This window comes from Lissotriton helveticus, chromosome 10 (genome assembly GCF_964261635.1).
Source record: "Lissotriton helveticus chromosome 10, aLisHel1.1, whole genome shotgun sequence".
Taxonomy (NCBI): domain Eukaryota; kingdom Metazoa; phylum Chordata; class Amphibia; order Caudata; family Salamandridae; genus Lissotriton; species Lissotriton helveticus.
Window position 1 is genome coordinate 683,907,730 of NC_136071.1, and position 24,616 is coordinate 683,932,345.

Consider the following 24,616-nt stretch of genomic DNA (forward strand, 5'->3'; position numbering starts at 1 on the left):
GAACCGATTGGGTTGCCACGATGAGAAGAGGTTTAGTACCATGTTGATGTCCCAGAGTGCCGAATAACGTGGGTCCAGAGGAAGAGACAACCCAATGCCACTCAAAAGAAGGCACACAAAAGGGTGTTCCCTGCCGGGGTCCCTTCCACTGGTACACGCCCTGCCAAAAGGGCTGAGCGAATGGTGTTAATGGAATAATAGGCCCTACCTGGTTGTGCTACACTGGCTGGGAAATGAAGGACATGAACTGTATATACACCCATAGGATCACAGCCCCGTCACACACACACACAATAGCACCATCTCATCCATGCAGACTCATAGCACTTAATGGTGCCCTCGGCCAGGCCTTCTACAGGAGGCCCTCAGCCTGTGCCGAAAGTCTCCTCAGGAGCAACCATCAACCCCTGTAGTTTGACACACCATCAGGCAGAGGGGCCACTCCAGAACCATTTGGTGCGCAATCAAGTCCGGACTAAGAAGCAGAGTCAGAAAGAGCGGAAGACATGTTGGAAAATCCCAAGAAAGATCCAGAAGAACTGGAAACCAAACTTGAGACTTCCAAATTGGGGTGATCAAAACACCTTCTGTCCTTTGGGGTCTGATCTGGGCTGATGCCCATGTGATCATCAAGAAGCGAGGAAACGCTTAGCCCTTCTCTGGCTCCCAGTCCTGCAGGAATGCATCCATGGCCGAAGCCAGAAGATCCTGTTTCCAGCTGAAGGACCAGGGCAATTGATGATACAATCTGGAGGCAAACAGCTCCACAGAAAAGAGCCCACCTGAGTCTGCAGAGTTTAATTATTTAATGTATTCCTGGGTCTCTAACAGTATTTTACTGTGATGGAGCAAGGTGGAGAAACAAAATTTAGTATACCCCTTGTGAAATTACACTTCCATAACCATAACTTGAACTAATGGAATGATGTGTGAAAATAACCAACCTAGAATAAAAATTGCACCTACACAAGTACACGTGGGAAACAAATTTTGCTTATGTTGCAATCATAATTAACTAATTATGTGATTTTGTTGTGTCCTGAACTAATGCAAAGCTTCAAAATACGTAAAAGCAGCATAAATGTGCTTTTTGTACATGTATTTGTGGCAGAAACTGAAGGATAAGTGAGTATAAATTGCATAAATGTCGCTTATTTGCTAGGTAATAATTAGCAGGGAAACCCTAGTATGGGGGAAGGTAAACAGAAGGGCTATAGTTCCATATTTAACATTTATTTGTGTTTGTTTCTATGATAGTTCCAAGTTTTGCTCGTGAGGCCTACCAGAAAAATTGAGTCACTCGATTACTGTGGCCATAAGAAAAATACGCATGCGCGAATAAAGCCGAGAATGAATGCGAGCTGACTGTGCCTGAACAGCGAGGTTCAAGGCCACCATGCACCGAGAAAACAGATGACTGCCAACAACTGTGGATGTCACTATTGTATAATGTGGGAATATGTTTGAATATAGCAATTTGAGAACGTGACTAGGCCGGACATTTTCTTAAACAAAGGACCCATTAAATTTTAGCCGACACAATGGAAGACGAATATTAAAAGATGAGGTTATGCTCATCTACTCCAAATTGTCCAATCAGGATTCGAGTTTATGCTGTTAGTTTCTTTTGTAGATAGATTAAGTTAGTGAAAAAGGTATAAAAAGTGTTGATTTTACTTGAGAAAAAACTCCTCTTCAATTTCCTCCAGAGATGCTGTCGGAATGCTGATTTTTCCTGAGATGTAAGACTTAGAATAATTTTCTATTTTTCTTTGAATGAGGACTGAGCTTTAGATGAGGTTATTAGTCAGGGAAGTTAGGAGAAAATGAATTTTGGGAACTATCTGTCTTTTGCTTATGCTTGCGTTCTGAATCTAAATAATAATATCTATTTCAGAATTTTCTAAAATAAATTAATATAACTGTCTGAGATAAAACTCTTATTCTTCAATGTTGTTTTTGAATAAATAAATAAATAAAGTGAATGAACTTTTAGACATGCTAAATTTTGCTTTTAATGAAAGTTAGATAAATGGAGAATTAAGCTGGTCTTGTATTTTCCTACGCCTAATTTTTTACTAGCAGATTCGTCGACCACAATGGTGGCGTGTCTAAATAAATGTCTTGATAATAAAAACCATGGTAAATTCATTTAAACTGCAGGTGTAAATAGTATAAATATACAGTTTTAGTTTAGACACCCCACTATGATACAGCAGCTCTCCTTTGAATCTCACCGATCCATGAAGAAGGATGGAAGTGTTTTGTGAGTGACTCGCAGTGTTATGGGCCCCACTGACGAGTAGGTGTATGATTTTGTACTTCAGGGAAAGGTGACATGGTTTTAGAAATTATTTCCGGAGTAGCGCTGCATCAGTAATTATCTTGGTAGCAGAGCATTGGTTGCTATAGAATTAGCTAGGATTATGTATAAAGTGTTATATAAGGGTTTTGATGTAAAGAATTATGACTAACATCTGTTGAGTTCGTATTACGTTATATGTTGTCCTGAAAAGGCTTCCGAGAATTGCGAGAAGCTGATGCCTTTGTCTGCAGGCAGAGGAAGTGTGGCAAGTGAAGTCGCACATCGCATAGTCTGTTTCAAAAAGTAGTATTGTCGTATACTGCAGTGGTATCGTTGTATATCACAAGTGGTATTGTCGCACATCACAAGTTTAGGGAACCTACGTGTGAAAGGATAAATGCATAGCGAGGACGGTCTATAAAATCTTGGCTTTCAAGTACAGGGATCATTGTGTATAATGATTTAAAACTTACTGCTGGGAGAGTAATAGAACTCAACCCGAGCTTGAGAGAAGGGTAAAGGTAGAGGTAAGCGCTACTTTATCGGCGAGTGTAAAAATTCTGTGGTAGAGAAGAGGTAAGCGCTGTCTACCAAAAATACAGAATACTTGTGTAATTGAGAAAACTATCAGTTTTGTTTAACGAAACAGATGAATGGAGATGTTTTGTGTAAGTTACTAACTGATTCAGTTGAATATCTTGTAAATACGGCTTCTCTATAAACCTTGTAAAGGAGGGGTCAGTCGGCGCTGCAGAACCCGGATGGCTGGTGGCGTCAAAAGTGTTGCGCTGGGATTGGTCCTTGTGACCAAGACAGAGTAGCGCTGATTGGTGCATCACGAAAAGCAGCGAAACTATTGGTTTAGCACTAAAGAGACGTATCTTGTTCTAATTGGTACGTTAGCGTAAACTGCGCTGTGATAGGTTGGTGTTACGAATCAGCAACGGGGAAGTATGCGATCTGTTAAAAGACAGGGAATTTACAGAAAATGGATTACGATTACAAAGAGGAAAAGAAGAAACCTTCATGGTTTAAGAAATTGAAAAATGTGTTTGTGAAGGACAAGGCAGTAGTAACAAGAGAGGGAAAATTATTTCCTCCGCCGAAAACGCCTGCTTCCTATATGTTGTCGAAATATGGTTACCATACGTGTGTTTGGTTAGAGAATTGGGCAAGGTATACCAGAAATGATGGTGCGCTAGCTTTCCCAGAAGTCGGATCTTTTAATGTGGCAGTTTTGCAAAACTTGAGAGAAAGGATGATGAAGCTTGAGCCAAGACCTAGACCGACTAAGTTTGAGGCTTTAGTGGAAAGGGAAGATGAGATGCACGAAATGGAACGAGAAAGGTCGGAAAGGCATATCAGACCAAGAGGTAGATTGCGTGGTTTATGGGGAGAGACACATGAAAGTAGAATGCGCAGATGGCGAAATGCTGACATGTGTGATGGAATGTATCCAGTCAGAATAGTGGATGAATATGAAGGGCGCAAATGCACAGAAAAGAGGAAAAAGGTGGAAACAGGGATCAGAGGATGCTGTACTGGAAGAAATATTAAATAGGAGACCGCCACCGTATCAACCAGGTTCTTTATGGACTACACCTAATGCTCCACCCGTAGACAAAAGAATTAATGAAACCCCAAGGCAATTTTCTAATTTCAGAGAAGTACCAGAAAGAGTAGAAGTGATATATAATCCAAGTACTTCAATGACAGAACCAAGACTTACCGGTACTCCCAAGCAAAATAGCGAACGAGAAAGTGTAAATAGAGTAGAAAAGCGAGTTGAAGAACAAACAAGTACTGCTGAATATATACGATCTACAAATGAATTGACAGAAAAGATACAAGAACTTACGAAAAACATAGAAGCAGTAACAGTTCCAGTAACGATAGGACCTGTAATTCCAGTGTTTAAAAAATCAAAGAATAAAAGAGCCAAGTTTGACAATCCCTTTTCAACAGAGTTTGCAAAAAGTAAAAGAAAATATTTATCCAGATTTGTCAGAAATTAGACGAGCAAATAATGTAAATCCGCCTGACTTGACTTTCAATCGGAGTTTACCTTAAAAATATGCGACCGGAGCAGAATCTGACTCTGCTACACCTGAAAAGAGTATAGAGAAAATAGATTTAACACAGACTCCTGTAGGACCATCGGAACAAGAATTAAGTGATTGGTTTAAAACTCTGAAATTAAAAGAACATGAACCCAAAGTATTAGATGTAGCAAGATTAAAAATCGATATGGAAGAATTATTTATTGGAACAATTGGAACAGACAGATTAAAAACGTACCAAGATTTGTTTGCCTTATGGGCTGAGTTCCCCCGCTCCATGGCTGTGATTGGCGGAGACTGGAATGATGTGATGGATGTGGCTATGGACCGGCAGAGGAGGCCTGGAGTGGCACTTGTGTCCTCCCCTACACGGTTGGGGGCTATGGTTGATGGTCTGGGCTGGGTGGATGTGTGGAGACACCTGCATGCGGAGCGGCGAGAGTACACCTTTGTCTCGGCTGTCCATGGCTCCCTGTCGCGTTTGGATTGTGTGTTTGTCCCGAGGGCTTTCCTTGACAGGGTGAAGGGGCAGCGATTCGGCCTCGCGGGCTCTCTGATCATTCCCCTGTGGCAGTACAAATTGACTAGTGCAAAGCACGTTCCCCTTTCAGATGGCGAATGTCCGCGTGGCATCTGCAGCGCCCTGATTATTCCCAGCATCTGCGTAGCGCGATCGCCCATTATTGGCAAGACAACCTTACCGGAGGGATAGATGCAGTGACAGTCTGGGAGGCTATGAAACCCACCCTGCGGGGCGTAGATATTGCTTGGTGTGCGTCTGCTCGCCGGACTCGGCTGGGAGGCATTGCTGCGGCCGCGGAGCGGGTGGAGGAGCTCGAGGCTCGGCACAGCGAGGCGCCCGATGATATGGCACTGCGGCTACTCCTACAGGCGCAACAGTCCTATTCCTCGATCCTGTTGGACGAGGCTCGTCAGGCGTGGTTGGCCACCCGTAGTAGGGTTTACCAGTGGGGCGACAAGTCTTGCACCATGCTCCATAGGCTGTGCCAACAGAACCTACAGCCTCTTACACTGCCGGGCCTTGTTGATGGTGCAGGAGTGGCGATCACGGATCCGGCAACTCTTGCAACGAGTTTTGCGCGCTATTATGGGCACCAGTATGCCTCTCGGGAGACTCTCTCCCCTGCCATTATCGCGGATTATATTGCATCGGTTCCCCCATCTGCTGTCTCTGATGAGGTGCGCGAGGCCCTGGACCTTCCCCTGTCGGCTGAGGAGCTGGGTGACGCACTGGGTCAGTTAAATGTAGGCAAGGCGCCGGGGCCGAGCGGATTCCCCAGCGAATTTTATAAGAAGTTCCATCTGCAGCTCGGGCCGCACTACTTGCGGGCCCTGGAACAGGCACGAGAGCATGGCCGCCTCCCACCGGACTGGCGTCATGCCGAAATAGTGGTGTTTTTGAAGCCAGGTAGGCCCCCTGATCGCCATGACTCCTATCGCCCCATATCCCTCATCAACTTCGAGGCCAAGCTCCTGGCAAAGGCACTGGCGAACCGCTTACTTCCACACATTTCAGCCCTTGTCCACCCAGATCAGGCGGGGTTTATGCCGCGCAGGGCGACGAGACACAATATACGACGGGCGCAGGCCGCGATACAAACGATTGAGTCTTCGGAGGACCCGGCGGCGCTCCTGCTGGCTGATATTGATAGTGCCTTCGATTCGGTCAGCTGGACCTTTCTTTTTGCTCTGTTGCCGCTGCTGAACCTTGGCCCGATCTTCCTCTCCTATGTCAGGCTGCTCTACACTGAGATCACGGCCTCGGTGCGTATCTCGGGGACGGCGTCGGCTCGTTTTCCAATGTCCAGAGGCACGCGTCAGGGGTGTCCGCTCTCCCCTTACCTTTTCGCGCTGGCCATGGAGCCGCTGGTCGCCAGGGTGCGCCGCGATGAGCTCTACCGTGGCTTCGTCTGGGGTGCGGATCATTCAGACCGCATAGCTCTATACGCGGATGATGTGCTATTTTTCATGACTGACCTGCAGCGTACGGGTCCTCGTGTCCTGGAATTGATGCAGGAGTTTGGTCGGGCATCGGGCTCTTCCTTAACCCGCGCAAATCGACCATGTGGGTGCTGGGGGGTGCCGCAGTGGCCTGCCCTTGGGCAGCATCCCTTCAGATGGCTGTGGAGGGTGTGAAGTACCTGGGTGTCTTCCTCTCTGCCTCACCTGCAGTGGCATGGGACCGGAACATCCTGCCGGTATGGGATCGGGTCCAACTGGACGTCAAGACATGGACGCGCATGCCTCTTAATATCTACAGCCGGTCGGCCATCTTCAAGATGGTGGCTTTGCCCCGTCTATTATATCAACTGCAGAATCATCCCTTCCAGGTTGACCCGCAGTGGTTCCGTACTGTTAATTCTGTGCTGGGCCGGTTTCTGTGGGCTGGCGGTGCCGCCAGGGTAGCGCTGCGCACATGCTTCCTCTCTACCTACTGTGGCGGTTTGGCGGCCGCGGATATTTTGTCTTACTATCAGGCCTCCCATCTCCTTGTGCTTAACGAGTGGTGGTATGGGGACCGTAGTGATCCGGCTTATGCCCTTGAGCATTCACTGATGGGTGGCGCCTCCCTTCACACCCTGCTGTACTCGGCTAGGCGAAGGCGACTGCTTCCGCAAGTCACCCAAGTGGTCTTCGCTGTCTGGCGGCGGGCCCTGCACCGGGTGGGCTGGTGGGGTCGGCTTACAGCTGAAACCCCGTTGTGGCACAATGGCCTGTTACCGGCGCTGGCGTCTCTGTCCGGATTTGACGGCTGGGATGCGATTGGGATCTCGTCCCTAGGTCATGTCCTCTCGGGTACTACCCTAAAGTCCTTTCGGGATCTTAGCTCCGAATTTAGCATGCCCAAGACCCAGTTTTTCCGCTACCTTCAATTTCGCCACGCTCTTACTCCTAGCCTGGTGGGCCTGGAACAGCTCCCTGATTTTAGTCCTATCGAGGCTAAACTGTTTATGGGAGACCTAGGTGACAAGAAGGTCTCGCAGATATATCGCTCTCTGGTCACTCACTGTTCCCCTTCACTCGCGGTGCTGAGGGCCTCTTGGGAGGGTGATGTTGGTCCATTGGATGATGACGACTGGCGTGAGGCCTTGGAATCTCCCCGTGGTGCTGCTATAGCCATCCGCCTTCGCTTCATCCAGTTCAAATACCTCCACCGGGCTTATTATACTAGACACCGCCTATGGCGGGCGGGCCTTGTTGCGACTCCGGAATGCCTGAGGTGTGGTTCTGAAGAGGGCACCCTGTTTCATACGGTATGGTCCTGTGAGAGACTGACTCGATTCTGGGCTGGGGTTTGGGACTGCCTGTCAGAGGTGTTGGGTTGGGACCTGCCCCGTACCCCCAGGCTGGGCCTTCTTCATGTTCTGGAGAACGTTGGGGGCAATATTTACAAACGCCATTTGCTGTTGCTGGGGCTGGTGGTGGCGAAGAGAGACCTGGCACAGGCCTGGAAGAGCGAGCGCGCCCCCCCAATCGGGGCTTGGAGGGCGGGCCTGGACTTCCTCATGGGACTAAAGCAGCCTGTTTTTGAAGCCCGGGGATGTCCCCGCAAACACTACAAAATCTGGAAACGGTGGGCGGATTACCGGGGCCAGCTCCTTGACCCCCCCGTGGACATTGATGATGCATTACAGCTGGATGTGGATCCCACACTCTAGGCTGCTGGCCGGCTCCACCTTTGTAGGTTATCTCATGTTGCTGGACTGTGATCATGTGCACTGGGTTAGGGTGGGATAAGGGGTGGGTAGCTGCGGGCGGGGCTGGTTGGTGTTTTTGGGGTTGGGTGGGTGGGGTAGTTCGCTGTCATTCACTATATAACGCTGGGTTCGATGCTGTACTAATGATGTGTCTCTTTCTATCTGTCGTTGACAGTCTCCTCCTGACTGTGGAGGGCTGTGTTGAGCTTTGCTTGAACTCATAATAAAATTGGTTATGAAAAAAAAACGTACCAAGATGATGAACTTATGTTCATGTGCAAAAGTATAACATGGAAAGCGAAGTCTGTACATGATCAATTAGAAGGATTAGAAAATTAATTTGAAGTAGAATTCGCAAAGAATAAAACATTGCAGAAATCCTACAGAGTAGATTTTTCAGAAAAGGACATTGAAAATATGAATACTGCAGGAAGGTTAACCCAAATAAAAGAATTGATTGTGCTGTAACGGAGATGGGGAGATGTGAATAAGTGGAGAGTGAAATGGGCATATAAGAAAGAAGAGGCTAGTGATAAATCCACATTAGCGATCCCTGTTAGAAAAAAGAGACAGTCGCAAAGGAATTTCCTATGAGACAAATACCAGGAGAAGGATATGTACATGTTCCTTGGAGTAGACAGGATATATTACAAATGATTTCCCCAGATTGAGAAAAAAAACAGTAGAATGGTATCGACAGGTAGATCGATTTGTAAAAGTCTCAAAAGTACTATGGGTAGATCTGGATGGATTACTTGATGTAGTTGTGCCAGCAGATTTGTGGACTGAATGTAAAATAACTGTAAATTGGCCGAAGGAAGAAAATCCTCGAGATAAAGTAACAGGTGCCCCGTCAACTGAAGTGATGAGGAAATATGAACAAGTGATAGTATTTTTGAAGAATAAAATCCCACCAAAAGGGACAGATTGGGTCAAAATAGACAGAACTACTCAGGAGCCGAAATAATCTGTACATGCATTTTATGAGAGATTGTTGTTGGTATTTAAACAGTATAGTGGATTTGAAGAGTTGAGCGAAAAAGATATGTGTCATTTTATATATCGATTTGTGTACGGATTAAGACCAAAAATTGGAGACATGATTAGGCATAGTATGATAGGATGGCAGTTGAGCACTGTAGATGATGTCTTAAGAAAAGCCAAATATTGTAGTGAAGAAATTGATGCAACACAAAAGAAATTAAAAGAAAAGGCTATGTGGGCACAAGTGAAGGTAGCAGAACACCAAGTAGCACAATTGGAAAGTAAAAACACTGATGCGAATCCAGGAAAATTGAAAGGAAATTTCCACAAAACAAAATTAGTATGAAATATAGAAGAGCTTAAGAAAAAGTTCCCTTTTCATAATTGCGGCAGGATAGAGCACTGGAAGAAAGAGTGTAAGTATCCACCAAGAGTTAATCAAGAAAATACATCATTGAATTCACAGGTGCATCATGAGGTAATTCAGCAGCAACCACAACAGCAGCAGATAGTTACTCAGCAAAGCCAGGTGCCACAACCGCCACTTCCACACAGTATAAACCTACAAAGATACAGTGCAGAGACAGGATTCAGTGGAGGCGAGCAGGTAAACAAATCACCCAGAGTGAATGTGAGTCCCCAGTATTGGTTACAAGAGGAAGGTGGGAGTGAGTCGAATGAAAGTTTCTGACTGTGCCTGAGAGGGGAAGAAGAGTGTGTGCTTGGAGCCACTCTTGAGGTAGATCAGTCTGGTCCATTTGTAAACGGAAAGGTGAATGATGTAGAAATAACTTTCCTAGTGGACACTGGTGCTACCCGTTCTACTGTTAGGTCAGTGGAAGTCCAAAATCTTCCTCTCTCGGGAGACCACATCCAGGTTGTAGGTGTAGCTAATAGGCAGATCAAAAGTTCCTTAACACAACCAGTTGAAGTAGAAACTGGAAATTTTAAAGATATGCATCGATTTGTGGTATGTGATAGTAGCCCCGTAAATTTGTTAGGACGTGACATTTTGTATAAAATGAACTGTGCCATATACTGTTCACCAGATGGCAAACCCCAGATGAAGATAGCCTGTATAAAATGACCATGCTCATGATTGAGGCAGAACAAAATAAGTTGTTTCCTGTGTTTGATCGAGAAAAGATACCTGATGAATTGAAAAAGGTAGTAAAAGAGAAGGTGTGGGATTTCACCGGAGAAGATATTGGATTGATGAAAGATGTAGATCCTATAAAAGTATCTATAAAAGAAGGTGCGAGTTACCCAAACGTTCCCCAATACAAAATGACAGCAGAAATAATTGAAGGAATAACTCCAGTGATAAACAAAATGATTGAGCAAGGCATAATGAGAGAAATAGAAAGTAGTCCTTGTAATTCACAGATAATGGGATTGAAAAAGCCAAACGGAACATTTAGGATTGTACAGGACCTTAGAAAGGTAAATTAAATAGTTGTCCCATGTTGTCCGATTGTACCAAATCCAGCAGTGATCTTATATCAAATTCCCCATGATGCAGAATGGTACACTGTGATCGATCTATGTAATACGTTCTTTACAGTTCCATTACACCCAGAAAGCCAGCCAATTTTTGCGTTCCGATTCGGAAATCATATTTTGGCATGGTGCCATATTCCTCAAGGGTATACTGAAAGTCCATCAATCTTTAATCAGTTGCTAAAGAAATCACTAGAAAGTTTGAGCATGCCTGGAGAGTCTGTATTGGTTCAGTACATTAACGATCTCCTACTGGCATCAAAAAACAAAAGATGCATGTGTAACAGATACCGTTGCATTGCTGAATCATTTGGCAGAAGAGGGACATAAAGTGTCCCCATCTAAATTACAATTTTGTCAAAAGGAAGTGCCATACTTAGGTCATAAGATTGCCAAAGGAATCAGACAAGTCACTGCAGAAAGAATCAAAATGATACAAGGAATGAAGCCACCAAAAACGCAAAGACAAGTGAGAATGTTCCTGGGAATGGTAGGTTACTGTAGACAGTGGATTAGAGGATTTTCACTGATAACAAAACCATTACAGAGACTAACCAGAGCAGATTTCAGAGACCCTATAGTATTTACCAAAACTGAGATGGAAGCATTTGAACAGCTGAAAACAAGCTTATTTGAGGCTCCAGCTTTAGGAATGCCTGACTATGAAAAAGAGTTCGAACTGTACTGCAGTGAACAAGAAGGATGTGCATTGTCAGTGCTAATCCAGAGACATGGAAAACTGAGAAAGCCAATTGCATATTTTTCAGCTGTTGTACACCCAGTTGCAAAAGTGTTGCCAGGTTGTCTGAAAGCAGTAGCAGCTACAAGCGTCAGTCTAGAACAAAGTGAAGGAATAGTGATGGGATTTCCTGTGAGGGTGTATGTACCTCATTCTGTGGAGATTCTCCTCACTAGGACAAAAACACAGTACCTGACCAACAATAGGATGACAAAATATGAGAAGACAATTCTGGGAGCAGAAAATGTGACAATCTCTAGATGCGTAAATGTGAACCCTTCTACATTATTGCCTGATACTATGGAAACTGAAGTGAGAAATGAGGTTGATCACAAATGTCTTGATGTTCTTGAATACTGTACCAAACCAAGACCAGACATCAGAGATAAGCCATTGCCTGAATCTGACTATGTGATGTTTGTTGATGGTTCATGTCTGAGAACAGATGAAGGTGTCTTGAGTGCAGCATATGCCGTTTGCACAGTGGCAGACGTACTGGAAGCATCTTGTCTGAAAGGAATTTGTTCTGCTCAAATAGCAGAATTGATTGCTTTGATTCGAGCATGTGAACTGGGAAAGGAGATCAAGGTTACCATAGTGACTGACAGTCAGTATGGTTTTGGAGTTGTCCATGAATACTGTGGTCTCAAAGAGGTTATATGGCTTCTGCAGGATCACCAATACGGAATGCAAAATTCGTGAGAATGCTGATAGATGCAATTCAGTTGCCTGACAAAATTGCTGTTGTGAAATGTGCGCCTCATAAGAAGGGGGATGACTACATCACCCGAGGTAACAGGTATGTAGACTCAATTGCAAAATATTGTGCAAAAAATTTGGCATCCATCAATCGGGACAGGGAAAAGGAGCATGTTTCAAGGCCATTAATGCTAACAACAGTAGTTGAAACTTGGCAGGAAGTGAGGCAAATGCAGGAAGAAGCTGATGAGGAAGAGAAAAATGTCTGGTTAAAAGCAGGTTGCAGACAAAGAGAGGAAGATGAAATTTGAGTTTACAAAGATGAAAGACCAGTAATGCCCGATAGCATGATTTCAAACATGGCCCGAATGTCTCATGGTCAAGCTCATATTGGAAGAGATGCCATGCTTCGCTTATTCAGACAAACGTGGTACAATCCCAAGTTCAGGATGATTGCTGATAGCTTATGTCAAACATGTCTTGTGTGTCAGCAGTTTAATCCAAACAGAAGAACAATTGTGAGTCTGGGAACCATAGGACGGGAGGGAGGTCCATTCACACGAATGCAGTTGGATTTTATTGAGCTTCCACCATGTAACCGACTTAGATATGTTTTAGTGGTCATCTGTTTGTTTTCTCGATGGGTAGAGGCTTTCCCCACAAGGAGAAATGATGGGCTAACTGTAGCAAAATTGCTTTTACGTGAGATTATCCCTAGGTTCGGTTTCCCAGTGATGATCAAAACTGATCGTGGCCCGCATTTTCAAAATGAGCTCATGCAAATGATATGTGAAGCACTGGACATTTGTCAGAAACTGCATTGTGCTTTCAGGCCTGAGGCTTCAGGAGTAGTTGAACAAGTAAATGGAACAATTAAAAACAGGATTGCAAAAATGTGCTTGCCAATAGGACTGAAGTGGCCAGATGCCTTGCCACTTGTTTTGATGACCTTATGGAGCATCCCTGACAGAAAAACTGGATTGAGTCCACATGAGATTTTAATGGGCAGGGTAATGAGACAGGCATTTGTACCAGCTGATAAACTGTTAACTATTATTGATGACATCATACTGGATTACTGCAAAAACCTGTCTGACGTGGTGACTTCTGTGTTCCAACAGGTTGGAACTGAATCGAACACAAAAGAGAAAAGTCCAGCTCAAGATCTAGTTCCTGGAGACTGGGTTCGAATAAAAGTTCACCGCAGAAGAAATTGTTTGGTGCCTCGTTGGCAGAGACCAAGACAAGTCATATTGGTTAGCACCACTGCAGTCAAATGTGCTGGAGTAAAAAGATGGGTACATGCAAGCCATACTATCCGTGTGCCTGAACCTGAAAATCCAAACGAGGAAGGTGAAAGCACAACTGATTCTGACTCTGAAGGTGAACCAGAGAGAGGTCCAGATACTGAAGATCGACAGGAGCGTTGACATCTGGAAATATCAGAAGCAAGTTCTGCATCTGAAGGAAAAGAAGAAATTGTTGAAATACCGAATTCTGAAGATCAATCTGAAGATCGAGAATTGGTAAAGACTGACACCAGTAAGGACAATGAGCAAAGTGAAAACAAGACTGGTGATCAAGAAAATAACGAAAATCCTGACACTCGAAAAGAGGAAATAACTCACGATAAGGATGAGATTCCAAGTACCAGCTATGGAGATGTTCCTAACACAGTGAAAGAACTGTAAAAGGAGAAAACTGATTCTGAAAAAGAAAAAGACATTATAAAGTTTGTCATAAGTAAAACTGTCGAAGAGACTGAAAGTGAAACTGACGACAGTAAAGATGAAACTCCATTGAGAAAGAGTTTAAGAAAGAGGGCTTGGAAAGTGGAACATAATGCCACTGAGCCTAGCACAAAAAGAGTTTGCAAAGGAAATAATTGACCTAAAGGAAATGATGGACTGAGATTTAAACTGGTTAACAAAAAAAGAAAACAAGAAGATCAAATAAATGAAATAACCAGTCAGAAGGAGTCGTTGGGAAAAAGAATAGAAGTTGTCCAAAGGCCAAAAAGAGTGAGAAGACCAAATCAGAAGTACAAATCACCTGAGTGGTCTTATATTGTTCTACCTCCAATTGAAGAGGTAAACAGTAGTCAAGAAAATTTGAACTGCCCAAAAACAAATGGGAAAAGTGAGTAAAGAACTGAATCACGGAAAAAAGTGATAATCGATCAAAAAGATAAGGTAAAGGTAAAACCTGAAATTCTGATAAAAGAAAGGGCACTGTAAGTGAAAAATAAAATCTTGTAGGTGACGCAAGTTCGAAGAAAATCTGTTAGAAAAATCGCTGTGTAAAAAAAAAAAATGTCTACTAATGATCATAAAACAAAATGTTCATATATAAGGCCTATATCTCCACTTATGAAGATCTATGGATCCCAAATACTACCTGCAGTTTTGTATGGTGTGGAGCTATGGGGCTTTAGTAATTTAGACCCCTTAAAAGTGGCCCAAAATAAATTTCTCAGGGCGGCAGTAGGATTACCACAATCCACACCACGCATACCCCTTTTTTATGATTTACGTTGTCAATCAGTGGAGGATATAGCTAGATACAGACCCATAGCGTTCTGGCGGCGCGTGTGGACTACGCCAGAACTCTCACTTTATGCGAAAGCGTGTCTGGAAGTTAAGGATCTTCAGGGCTCTCATAAGATAGGCTGGTTGAGAGACCTAAGTATTGCCCTGCATGATATGGGGCTGGGGGACTTGTGGTCTAATCCAGACAAAGCTACTTTTCCCACAAAAAAATTGTTGAGAGGCATATATTGGGAGAGGGTTGTTTGTAATAGACATTCCATAATGATAGATGGATCACTCACGGCGTCCTTTGTGGTAGTGAAGGACGTCAGTCAGTTGGTAAACTATTGGGATATCATTACTAAACCTATGGACCGCAAGTTATTCCATCAATTTAGAGTAGGGTCACTTCCGCTTAGGGGCCTAACCAGGTCCTGGGGCCACGAGGGGTCTGGTCATTGCCCACTATGTCTAGAGCTGGGTGAAACAGTAGAACACTTTCTTTTTGTCTGCCCTTTGTACCACGCACCGAGACATAAGTGGTTACGCCCAGTATGTGAAATACTGGGCACACGCTCAGCTAAGACAGCCAGTAGAATTTTAAAAACAGATACTGGTTGTAATTGGGGTTGCAAAATTCTTGGGCTGGGCATGGATCCTATGGGCAAGGTTAATTAAATCTCTTTTGACTGCTGTGTAAATTGCTAGCTGGAATTCTAGTTTGTTGTGCCAATGAATGAAATAGTCTTTTTATTGGACTGGTTTTATAACTGTCTTTTTTTTATTGTCTAATGAAGTCTTGATGTTTGTGATTTAATACTATTCTTAGCTTGTTCTTAACTGTATATTAACTTATTGTCTTAACATATTGCTCACAACTTTTTACTTGATTCCTTTTATCTGTAATTTTGATACATTATTGGTCGTGTACGCTGTGTAGCATGTCTTTTATGATGAAATATCGAATAAAGACTTCTCTGAACTGACAAAATGTTCTATTTTTAAAAAATGGTGTAGAGCATGTTTGATATGTACAGGATTACTTATACTGATATGGATAATTGTAGCTATTGTCATTCCTTTTCAGGATAACTTAGTGAAGTTGAAACATAATGTGAGTTCAGGTGAACAAAATGTGGAATCAAAGTCTAACACGCAGCATGTATATAGGCCAGAAATACATCAGGATAGTTCTATTAGTGATTTCATGAAGAATACATTTTTAAGATTGTTGTCTGAGTATGTTAGGACAATGGATGCTAGTGACTGCTCTGTATGTGTGAAATTATCCGCATCTGTTTCAGAAGGGGTGACATATCACCACCTTCCACTTACATATGGCGTTACATGTAGTGTGATTGCAAGCCTGTTTTATAAAACAGGGAAGTTGGAATATTATTACTCAAATGCAGATGATGTGTTTGCTAAACTAAAAATAGTGGATACCATGAATAAGAAAAAGCCTGCTAAATTATTTGGTGAATTCCTTTTAGAAAAAGATGAATTGAGCCACGAGTACGCCTTTAAAAATAATTTGACATGCAAAATGAGAGTTGAAGAGAAAGCATTTCTAGATATGGTTGAAGAGAGAAGAATTGCTTATAAACGTAAAGAAAAAGTAAAACATGAGAAATCCAAATATTGGACATTTGATGACGAAAATCTTGATGGAAGAAATGTGAATGTAGCTATAAATATAGACACTCCACTGTTAGGGAAATTCTGTATTAGGAGAGACATTACTGTGTATGACAATTATTTTGTGGAAGCAAGTCAGTGTAAAGACACTTATAGAATCCTAGGGGGATGGGGATTTAAAGGGGGAAAAGATCCAGTTTTTCCTGGCATATACTTTATATGTGGAAATAAAGCTTATTATAGATTACCAGACCACTGGTACGGGACCTGTTATGTGGGTTTGGTCTTTTCTAAAATCTTTCATGTAGATAGAGGTACTAATGGCATACATGAGATAGGTAAACCTTTAAGTCATAGAAAAAGAGAGAGTGTTATAGAAATAATAGGTGATGTTTTTGGAGCACTGATACCAGCAGTGGGAATATCTTTTAACGCAAATCGAATTCGAAGATTGTCAAGGATAGTAGATCGTTTGTCAACAGACACAGCCGGTGGATTTTTAATGGTAAACACCGAAATGATTGCTATGAGAACTATGGTAATGCAAAATCGTCTTGCTCTTGACATAATATTAGCAAAAGAAGGAGGAGTTTGTGGAATTTTGAAGGTACAGCACTGCTGCACCTATATTACAGATAAAAGTCAAAATATTGAAAAGTACATTACAAATATTACAGAGTTGCACAGAGAAATTGAACCACTGAAGGTTGATGGTGTCCTTGAACGACTTGGTAAAAGTTTTTCAGCAGTTAAACGTTGGTTTCAAGAAATAGGTAGTTCTATTACAGGTAAGATACTAATTCCAGTAACAGTCATAGTATTAGTATTTCTAATGTTAAGATTATGTTGCATATATAGTAAAAGAAGGACAGCAAGAAAGTTAATAAAGAAAGCAATTCAAGAAAAGTGAGATAGGGAAAGAGAAAACTGTGATATAGAAATGGAAGAATTTCGAGAAAAAGTCTTTAAAGAAACTAGAGAAGAAGATACTAGAGTATAAACAGTACTAATCTGAAGAACTTGAAACATGTTTAGATAAAATTTGCAAAAAGGTTTGGGAGATATTTGGTGATAAAATCACCAAAGGAGGGAGTTTTTAGAGCAACGTGGAGAAACAAAATTTTGTATACCCCTTGTGAAATTACACTTCCATAACCATAACTTGAACTAATGGAATGATGTGTGAAAATAACCAACCTAGAATAAAAATTGCACCTACACAAGAACACGTGGGAAACTAATTTTGCTTATGTTGCAATCATAATTAACTAATTATGTGATTTTGTTGTGTCCTGAACTAAAGCAAAGCTTCAAAATAAGTAAAAGCAGCATAAATGTGCTTTTTGTACATGTATTTGTGGCAGAAACCGAAGGATAAGTGAGTATAAATTGCATAAATGTCGCATATTTGCTAGGTAATAATTAACAGGGAAACCCTAGTATGGGGGAAGGTAAATAGAAGGGCTATAGTTCGATATTTAACATTCATTTGTGTTTGTTTCTATGATAGTTCCCATTTTTGCTCGTGAGGCCTACCAGAAAAATGGAGTCACTCGATTACTGTGGCCATAAGAGAAATGCGCATGCGCGAATAAAGCCGAGAATGAATGCGAGCTGACTAAGCCTGAACAGCGAGGTTCAAGGCCACCATGCCCCGAGAATACAGATGACTGCCAAAAACCTAGGATGTCACTATTGTATAACGTGGGAATATGTTTGAATATAGCAATATGAGAACGTGACTAGGCCGGACATTTTCTTGAACAAAGGACTCATTCAATTTTAGCTGACACAACGGAAGACTAATATTAAAAAGATGAGGTTATGCTCATCTACCCCAAATTGTCCAATCAGGATTCGAGTTTATGCTGTTAGTTACTTTTGTAGATAGATTAAGTTAGTGAAAAAGGTATAAAGAGTGTTGATTTTACTTGAGAAAAAACTCCTCTTCAATTTCCTCCAGAGATGCTGTTTGAATGCTGATTTTTCCTGAGATGTAATACTTAGAATAATTTTCTATTTTTCTTTGAATGAGGACTGAGCTTTAGATGAGGTTATTAGTCAGGGAAGTTAGGAGAAAATGAATTTTGGGAATTATCTTCTGCTAATACTTGAGTTCTGAATCTAAATAATGCCTATTTCTGAATTTTCTAAAATAAATGAATATAACTGTCTGAGATAAAACTCTTATTCTTCAATTTCGTTTTTGAATAAAGAAATAAATAAAGTGAATAAACTTTTAGACATGCTAAATTTAGCTTTTAATAAAAATTAGATAAATGGAGAATTAAGATGGTCTTGTATTTTCCTACGCCTAATTTTTTACTACCAGATTCGTCAACCACAATGGTGGCATGTCTAAATAAATGTCTTGATAATTAAAACCATGGTAAACTCATTTAAACTGCAGGTGTAAATAGTATATATATCCAGTTTTAGTTTAGACACCCCACTATGATACAGCAGCTCTCCTTTGAATCCCACCGATCTATGAAGTAGGATGGAAGAGTTTTGTGAGTGACTCGCAGTGTTATGGGCCCCACTGACGAGTAGGTGTATGATTTTATACTTCAGGGAAAGGTGACATGGTTTTAGAAATTATTTCCGGAGTAGCGCTGCATCAACTGCAACCAGCACTCAGCCGGTTTTCTTGCCACTGCTGCCCGTGCAGCCCCTCCCTCTGATACAGCCCCGCTTCCTCCTCCCTCCTCTAGTCCCGACCCCTCCCCTACTTATGGTGGCTGCTGCAGGGGAGCACGTGTGAAACCCTGACCTCAATCTAGGTCAGCACTGTCCCCAGCAACTCCGCATTCTGCACCGCATCACCAGAGTCCTGAGCGCCTCCCAGGAGTAGGTTTCGCGCCTGCAGCCCATTCCCGCTCAGAGGTGAACAGAAGTGCCCCCTCCCTAGCCCATTAGCTGCCTTTCACCTCTGGCCCTTCTTTAATTATTTAATTTATTTCCCAGTCTCTAACAGTATTTTACTGCAACCAGCACTCCATCGGTTTTCCTGCCGCTGCTGCCCCTGTGGTCCCTCCCCCTGACACAGCCCCCTCCTCCCTCCTCTAGTCCCACCCCCGCTCCTACTTATGGCAGCTGCTGCACGGTCGTGCCGCTGGCATGCCAATGGCAAGCCTAAGTCAAACCCGTCTGCGCCTGTCCGCAACCCGACCGCGGCCAGTGGCAGGAACCCTGGACCTCTGGAAACCCGCCGAAACGACGCCACCGCCTTCGACACACTGACCTCCTGAAGACACAAAGACTGCCTAAAAGCCACATCAAACAACACCCAAGGACAGTTCTTCTGCAGAGACTGCCGATGATCCTTCACCATCAACAGCGCCCCCATGACCGCCGAAGACTCAATGGACTCCCGCACCACCAAAACCCTGACATGCATCCTCCTCAACGTACACTCATTGCACGGACACGCTGTTGAGATCTGGGACCTGTTCAACACTCTCTGGTCCAACATCGCCTTAACTGAAACCTGGGCAAACGCCACCTCCGGCCAGACATCGCCACCGCCATCCCCGACGGATACAATATCCAGAGAAGGGACCGCGCCCACTGCCCAGGAAGAGGCCTCGCCATCACACACAGGTCCTCTCTTCGACTCTCCACCTCCAACATGAGCGACCCCCACTCCAACACAGAACACCTCCACTTCCAGATCCAGACAAACCCCAGGACCACTCTATGCGGCACCCTCACCTACAGACCCCCCAGATCTCGCACCCAGTCCGCAACCACCATTGTCGACCTCATTGCACCCCACGCCATCACCTTTACCAAGTACATTTTACTCAGAGACCTTAACTTCCACCTCGACAACCGCAGCGACCCGACTCCATCACCCTCCTTGAGAACCTCTCCAACCTCGGACTGAAACAGCTCATCACCACCCCCACGCACAGAGCAGGACACACCCTCGACCCCATATTCGCAGGAGGGAATAACGTCCACTTCAGTCACACATCGCAGCCCCTCTGGATGGACCACCACTTCATACACTTTACCTTCAACACCACCACCGGACCCAAACCCCACCCTAGTCCACCACGAAGGAACTGGAGCAAGATCACAGAGGAGCACCTTAACCCACCCTCCTCCTAGACCCTCCCTACGCCAAGACCAACGCCAACTCCGCAGCCATGGAATTTCACCGGTGGATCTCCAGCTGCGCCGACGAGCTCGCACCCCTCCGCCACCCCGGCAAATAACGCCCCCTGAAAGTCGCCTGGTTCACCACAGAACTCCAAAAAGCCAGGCACTCCTGAAGACACCTCGAGAAAACCTGGAGAAATCGGAAAACCACAGAAGACCTGAACAGCTACCAGAGGAAAGAATACCACCTGCGCATAAGAGACACTAAACACACTTTCATGATGAACAAAATCCACACCAACGCAGCCAATGCCAAAGAACTCTTCAACGTCATCCATCAATTCACCAAACCCCCCAGAGAAGCCAAGGACGTCACACCATCCCAGGAACTCTGCAACAGGCTCAGCTCCTACTTCCACCTGAAAATTAAGGCCCTCTATGACAACTTCAATGAACGGATGCTGAACACCCCCCCCCCCCCGCCGCCACCACCGACAAAGATCCGACCATCACAACCTGGAATCCTGCCACCCTCGAGATCACCAGTGCGACCATGAAGAACACCCACTCAGGAGCCCCCACGGACCCCTGCCCACTGCACATCTAGCACAGGGCCACGCGCCCGCCATCGCGCACGAACTAGAACGAACCATTAACGCCTCTTTCGAATCCGGCATCTTCCCACCCGACGAATCTGAAAAACTGCTAGCACATCTCTCTTCTCCCCTTCGCTGCCAAAGTCACTGAGAGACTCGTAAACACTCAACTGACCGCCTTCATCGAATAGAACTTCATCCTAGACACATCCCAGTCGGGATTCTGCAGCAACCACAGCACCAAGACCGCCCTCCTCGCCGTTATTGATGACATACGCATGCTACTCGACCAGGGACACACCGCGGCCCTCATCCTACTAGACCTCTATGCAGCCTTTGACACCGTCTCACATCGCACTCTCGCAGACAGACTCCATGATGCTGGGATTCAAGGAATCGCCCTCTCCTGGATCCATTCCTTTCTCTCCGGCAGAACCCAGAGGATCAGACTCCCTCCTTTCCTCTCCGAACTCACAAAGTTCAACTGTGGAGTACCCCAAGGATCATCGCTCAGCCCCACGCTTTTCAACATCTACATGGCTCCCCTCGCCGCCATCGTCAGACAGCACGGGCTCAGCATAGTATAATAAGCCGACAACACCCAACTCATCCTCTACTCACAAAGAACCCAAAAGACGGCAGACTCTGTTTACAGCAAGGAATGAAGGATGTCGCCACCTGAATGACAAACAGCTGCCTGAAGCTCAACTCAGAGAAGACCGAGGTCCTCATCCTTGGACTCTCCAACTCCGCTTGGGACAACACCTGGTGGCCCTCTGCCCTCGGGAGCCCGCCCACCCCGACAGACCACACGCGGAACATCGGCATTATCCTCAACTCCTCCCTCCCCATGACCCGCCAGATCAACTCCATCACCTCCATCAGTTTCAACTGCTTTCGGATCCTCAGCAAGACCTTCAAATGGATACCCCCCAAATGTAGAAAAACCGTCACCCACGCTCTCATAACCAGCAGACTGGACTACGGCAACCTCCACTATATCGGAATCAACAAAACTCTACACAAGCTCCAAACTATCCAGAGCACATGTCAGAGAGCCCCGGGTAAACTTAGAGCCGCTCATTAAGGAGATACTCCGATTTGGTCAATACTCCGGCCTGGGCATCAACTGGCGCAAGTCGGATATTTTCCCCTTAACCTCCAGTACGACTCAGTGGGAATGCGAATTCCCCCTCGAGTGGTCCACTGACTCCGTTAGGTATTTGGGCATCCACATCCATCTCGACACCGCTCAGATCCTTCGCCTCAACTATAAGCAAGCGATTAGCGTCCTCGAGGCTCAAGTGGAGAGATGGCTGTGGTTACCATTGTCCATTTCTGGCAGAGTTGCGATTCTTAAGATGGTAGTTCTCCCCAAATTTTTATATCTTTTCAACAATATTCCCATTCCCCTCGTGAACATTTTCTTTTTGACATTGCGTTTGCACCTTATCAGATTGGTTTGGGGGGTCAAACAGGCTTGCGTATGGTGGCAGATGCTAACCCTTCCATACGAGAGGGGAGGGTATGGTGTGCCCGATCTACAATTGTACTACCTTGTGGCCCAATGCTGCTATGTCTTTGTATGGTTTCACCCTGATGCCAGGATCCTGTTTCTCCGCCCAGAGGCGGATTTTGTCCTTCCTGAGCATTTGTCCACTGTATTGCCCAGGGGCGTTCCCAGAGATCCTAATGATATACAGACGGTTTCCACTACCAGTTAGGCCTGGAATAAGCTGAGATGAGTCACCGGCGCCACCGCACTATATTCCTCTACCCTTCCTGTCCCCAATGCCCGCTGGCTGCCAATTACCAGTGAAAAACTGGTGCAGCGCACTTTGGCCAAATTTGATAGCACCAAACTGGGAGATCTGTACCCAGATGGGCACATCTTCTCGGTGATAGATGATGTCCGCGTCCCCACGACGTCACATTTATGAATAGCTTTGTACTAGATTGGATTTGTTCGGCTTTATGTGCCACGCTACCTGGTTTTCCCATTGAACCAGATTTGTTTGCTCCTCTCTAACTGATTATTGAGAGTGTGAGTGGGGTACATCTCATATCTAAACTGTATAATACATGCTCTGGCATGAGACCAGTCAACGATGACAAGATCCACAAAGATTGGGAAGAAGACTTAGGCCACCCCATCACAGATGACCAGTGGGCTAATTGCTGCGCAGTGATGAAAGAAGTCTCTCTAAACAGCAAGCATAAACTACTCCACTTTAAGTTCCTGTGCAGAATATACATTACCCCTGCCAAAGCCCACAGACTGGATTTGTCTAGACCCCATAACTGCCATAAATACGCTGCCCCACACACGGATTTTGCACATCTCACATGGACCTGTCCAAAACTCCAATCCTATATGGGAGAAGGCACACAGAACACTGGGTGACATGATTGAGCTGTCCCTCGTCCCCACACCTGAATTGGCATTACTGGGTTATGTGGTGAACTTCCCCAGAAGCGTTAGGAGGTTTGTATCCCTCAGTTTGCTGCTGGCCAAAAGATAAATAGCTACTCACTTGGGCCGTCGGTCAGTCCCCACTTTGCAAGGTTGGCTGAATAGTCTGGCCTATTGTAACACTAACTGTGAAGTATACTCCAGCATACTGCCTAGTTCCTCTCATCCTAAAGGCATTTGGGGTCCATACAGGCCTTATGTTGAAACTCTATGACTGGCCTCCGACTCTCAACTGGAACGGGGCATAGTCCCTGAGGGGGTGGGGTAACCAGTTCCGTTCTTCTTAAATGTATGCTTTACACTGCTCCTTTGCTTCCTACATTGCCAGTGGACCTTCTGTTAGACGGCAGGTGTCTGTGTTCCAGGAGATGGGACGGACCTTCAGGACTGCATTCTAAAGCCCAGCAGAGATTCTTATTTTACAATATGCAAGACATGTTAACCTTTGTAATGATGTACTACGTAAATATTCTTCCTTTTTCAATTGTAATGACATTGACAGTGAACCACTATACTTGAGTTGCTATGATGTGCCAAAATGGTAAATAAAGTTTTTAAAAAACTATCCAGAACACCGCAGCCAGGCTCGTCCTCGGAACCCCACGATACGTACACATGACCCAATACCTGAGAGATCTCCACTGGCTCCCTGTAGAGAAGAGCGTAACTTTCAAACTACTCACCCACGCCTACAAATCCCTTCACAACATCGTACCCAAATACCTCAACGAGAGAGTCTCCTTCCACACACCCAAGAGGACCCTCCGCTCCGCCAACCTCGCCCTCACAGAGACCCCCCCGCATCCGAAGAGCCAGAGCAGGCAAAAGGGCTTTCTCCTACGTCGCAGCCAAGGCCTGGAACGAGCTTCCAGTCAACATCAGACGCTCCCCCACCCTGCACACCTTCAGAAAGAACCTCAAGACCTGGCTCTCCAACTGAACTGGAGCTGCACCCTCCCCATTCCCCCCCCCCCCCCCCGGCGCCTTGAGACCCTCACAGGTGAGTAGCGCGCTCTATAAACCCCTTAATGGATTGATTGATTGCAGAGTGGTGAAGACTTTCGTGTGAAGCTTCCAGAGACTGGAATCCCGGAAATGACGAGACTGCCAGCCCACCACTCAATTGTCCTGACCGGGAAGGTACTCGGCCGAGACCAATATCTGATGATCTAGGCAGTACTGACAGGAGTTAGTCACCAGAACCAAGAGTATCTTGATCCAGGTGCCCCCCAGGTGATTGATATACCTGACTGCTGAAATGTTGTTCA